Raw genomic sequence first — 4,548 nt, forward strand, 5'->3', positions numbered from 1 at the left:
TGGCTACTTGGAAGGCTGAGGCGGGAGGATCGCCAGAGCCTGGCGGGTCGAGGCTGCGGTGGCCGGGAGCGGCCACTGCGCTCCAGTCTGGGCGACAGAGTGAGACTCCGACTCAAAAAAAGAATGCACGTCATGATCATTGATTTTCAGAGAGCGCTTGCCTGTGGACGCGCCCTCTGGGGCGTCCTCTTGTGCACTCTACCTGCTGTTGTGTGGATTTAGATGGAGAGACTGTGTCGGGGAGAGACTGTGCCTCTGCTCACATAGCATCGTGTGCTTTAAGCCTCGAGGCCCTGTATCACCTGTGCGATTGTTAACATCACAGTCGAGTTACTCTTGACCATACATATTTATCTATTTTAAAATAAGTTTTGTATGGCAACCGCAAATAGAAAATATATGGAAAAACTCTGCTCTTTTCTATTGAAAGGACAGAGAAGGTGTTAGAGCGAGTTGAAACTCGGAGGATGACCATCTCCTTGTTGTGACTGCTCAGTCACAGACATAGTCTATTTATTTGGGTTAGCAAGAGATGAGTGAACCTCATTGTTTTCCTGTTGGTCAAATCCTTCCTCTCCCTTTCACTTTCTTTTAAAATTTTCTTGATTCTAGACTCCTGGTCCGTGACTTAGAGATGAAAGTAAACAGTGATGGTGAAAACTGTGGCGAGCCTTTATTTTGCACTTGTTGTCTGCCAGCTGCCCTTGGCTTCCTGCTACATTATTCTACTCAGTCAGAACTCTAGGAGACAGGGATTGTCATTTCTCTATTTTACAGATGAGGAAGCTTGCCCTTTGCCATTCTGCTAGAAATTAATCACCCGAGGTTTCAGTCTAGGTCTGTTTGCTACCAGAACCCATGTTTTTAAACACCATGTCGTGGTTTCTCAAACTCCAGCATTATGGGCCCCTATGAGAAGGATGAACTTCTAACATTAGTTTAAATTGTTTGTATTATAAGGTTGCTTTATATTAAAACATAAAACTAACGTAGAGTTCTATTCAGGACAGCCATAAAAATCAAATCAAATTTACAAATCATGTCTAAAACACTGTAACCTAAGTAAAAATACAAATATACCACACCCATTTAATAGGATGTATATTGTTATTTTACTGAAATACAGTCACGGCTTGCAGTGCGGGCTGGCCCCGTTGAGTGGTGTGGATTCTTTTGAGTTCAGCACATTTTTCTGCTGGTACCTGATGAGGTCGCTGTTGCCTCCCTCTGTCTGGTCCACTGTGAAGCCTCTGCCCATGCTCACTGATGTGCGCTTGCGGGTCTTCCTTTGGTAGAAATGTTCCCCGGGCATGTCCCTTTCTCTCCTTCTTTCTGCACACCCATAGTGCCAGCCTGATGGAGAAACAGGAGTGTTAAAACGAAGAGGCAGAACTTGGTCCAGAATGTGCCTGTATTGATTGTTAAAAAGATTTGACTTTTAAATGAAGCATCAAGACAGTTGAAAAATTTTGTGGAGAGCACAAGGACCATGGGTTGCAAACCCTGAATCGCCTAATAAGTCATTCCTAGGGACATTGGCTAAGGAGTAGGAGGCCATGTGGGGTCAGAGTAGGAGGTGACAGGATGAACACATGGATGGAAGGAGGTGGTTCCAGGGGAACAAGATGGAGCTCATGCGGGAGAATCTGGTATCACAGCGGAGTTGGTGGCTGTCACTGTGGTCTAGACACAGGCAGAGATACCGCAGGAGGTGGGATGATGGGACAGGTCTGCAGGGAGAGGGCTGGAGCTGCTGGTGGGACGGGTCATGGGCTGGCTGCGGGAACACAGGCGTGCCATGAGATTTGGGACCAGGGTGACAGAGTCGGCGTCATTTCCAGAGCTGGGCATAGGCACGATGGTGACATTAGACGTGTGGTTTGCGGTACCCATGAGATGCCCCACCTCAGAATGCCTCACGGGAGGTCAGAAGTGTGGAGAAAATGGTTGTGGGATGGAGACACTGGCCCTCTGTGCAGGGAGGTCACTCGATCTGTGGGAGAGGACGTGGTAACAGGAGTGAGCGTCCGTGCCTTGCGGGTGTGGAAGGCCGTTCTTTGGGGGAAGCACAGTGAGGGAGAAGTAATGACAGGGGTAAGAGAACCAAGCAGGCACATTTCTTGGAAAGCCCAGAGAATCTCCAGAAGGGGAGACAGAGGCAGGGGAAAGTTCAAGTCCGCCCTGGTGACATCCTGAGAGCCGTGTAAGTGGAGGGTGAGCAGGAGCCAGGCTGCAGAACTCAGTGTGGGCAGGACCGGGCTGTGGTGGAGATACCTCGTTGGGACACTGTCCAGGGGGAGTGGAGAGTGGGTGGGAAGGCAATGGGCAGCCAGTACTCTAGGAGTTTTATTTTGCCAAGTCACGTTCTAAGTACTTTTCTGCATTTACTCATTTAACCCTCATGACCATCCTGAGGCAAACAGGGTGACTGTCCCCCTTTAATAGATGAGGAAACCAAGGTTCTCAGGGTTACAGGGTTGCCTAAGGACACATGGAGGGTAAGAGCTGGGTCTTGAGCCAAGGTGGCTGAGCGCCTGTTGGGTGACACTCTTACCCCTGCCACTTGCAGACTTGGCCAAGGGCTCCTCGCCGGTCTAGTCAGCTGCAGCCACCATGTCAGGGCATGGTGTCCCCCACAAGGCACATCAAAGTCCTGGTTCCCAGTACCTGTGAATGTGACCTTGTTGAGAAACAGGGTCTTTGCAGATGTTATCAAGTTAAGATGAGGTCACATTCGGTTAGGGTGGTGTCCTCATAAGAAAGGAAGAGATGCAGTAGCATACAGGGAAGATGCCGTGTGACAATGGTGACAGGGGCTAGAGTGATGCCTCTGCGAGGCAAGGGATACCCAGGATTCCTGGCAGCCAGAAGCTCAGAGAAAGCCAGGGAATGCTCTCCTCTGGAGTCTTCAGAGTGACCATGGCCCTGCTGACGCCTTGTTTGGAACTTCTGGCCTCTGGAGGCATGAGGAAGACATTTCTGCTGCTGCAAGCCTCCCGTGTGTGGTGCTTTGTTTCAGCAGCCCTAGACAATGACCTTCTGGAGGGGAGGCGGGTGTGATAGGTGCTTCATCTTCTCAGAAGGCAATGGGATCATCAGAGGACACCTGAACGCTGTCTTGGGTCTCCGACTTCTACCGGCTGAAACTTCCCCAGAAGCACCTCTGTAGACCCTTCCTGTGTCATCGGGAGGACTGAGTCCCATGCCATCCTGGAACCAGTTATCCACAAGGGAGGTGGTGCTGTTTTTAGCCCATCGGACTCCCTAGGGCTTGGAAGATGGGGTCAAGGCTCGCCTGCTCTGGGTCACCAGGCCACGTGGGCATGGACTGACACCCAGATGAACTGGTGGCGCTGTTGGGGGGAAGGAGGGGATAGATTCTGCACAGGCAGTGGCTGTGTCCACTCTCCAGAGTCTGTCCAGTGCAAGGTGCTCATGCTGTATGTGGAGCAAAAGCTGAAAGTGATTTACAACCTTAGACTCAGAGTACCAGAGGGAGGCTGGGTCTCTTCCGATATCTAAGAGTTCATCTTCAAAGCTCCTTTTGCTTTCTTCCCGCTCTTCTCTTGTAGAATAATCATTCACACAGAAGTACCACATCTGTAAGGGTGCTCCATTTAAGAAAACAGCATTGTGTGGATTTCCTGTTAACGTCCTGCCTAAGCCGGAGTAGCTAAAAAAAAAAAAAAATCCAAGGAGCAGAAAAGGACTCTTCCTGAAATTATTCTATTTTTCCCCCCTTTTGCCCGTGTATGAGAGATTTAAGAACCTCACAGTTAATCAGCGTTATTTTTCTCAAGCCAGCCTACAGTTCTGGATGTTCCTTCCCTGCCTCTCTTCATCGTTTGGGGCCTGGCAGGTGACCGTGCTCACATTGGCCTCAAAGGAACTGAGACCCCATTCCCACCTTGCTCCCCAGCAGGAGACATGATGATGGGATGGAAAATGGGGGGCCACCAGTGCTGTCAGTGTGACGTTTATATTGTTTGTCCCTTGAACATCATCTGGTCCCCTGGATGGTGGTTCCATCAAAATACTCTGATCTCGTTGTTACTTGGAAGTCGAGACACATGCATTTATTTTCCATCATGAACATGCAGATCCTACCACAGCTCATTTGTCTCAAATAACATGGATTAAAATAGTTGCTAATGAACTCCATTTCTGAAGCAAATGATGTGGAAATTTCCCTCAAGAAAAGGCTCATTAGCGATGTGAACTATCTTTTCAAAATTAAGTATATGCCATATACTTTATCTATAATTTGATAAAAGAAATGGTAAACCCTGAATTCTTTGTTAGCCCAGAGTCCCTTAGAGATGTTTTATTTTTGGAGGAAAAGAACACACATTTATTTATTAAGTGCTTATGACAAGCAGGCAGTATATGTTTTATTTGTTTTATTGTGTATACTTGAGGTGCACAACATGTTTTGATAGACACAGTGAGACGATTACTACAGCCTTGCAAATTAACACATCCACTGCCTTACAGTCACCTTTCGTGTGTGTGTGTGTGTGTGTGTGTGTGTGTGTGTGTGTGTGTGTG

General features: G+C 48.3%; 1 protein-coding gene across 1 annotated transcript in view; it reads left to right on the forward strand.

The window, feature by feature from the left end:
* ANO4 (anoctamin 4) overlaps positions 1–4,548 on the forward strand; it is a 383,517-nt gene that overhangs the window by 377 nt on the left and 378,592 nt on the right. The window lies entirely within an intron of this gene.

The sequence above is a fragment of the Carlito syrichta genome, unplaced genomic scaffold, assembly GCF_000164805.1.
Source record: "Carlito syrichta isolate Samal-C Ts95f unplaced genomic scaffold, Tarsius_syrichta-2.0.1 Scaffold307930, whole genome shotgun sequence".
Taxonomy (NCBI): Eukaryota; Metazoa; Chordata; class Mammalia; order Primates; family Tarsiidae; genus Carlito; species Carlito syrichta.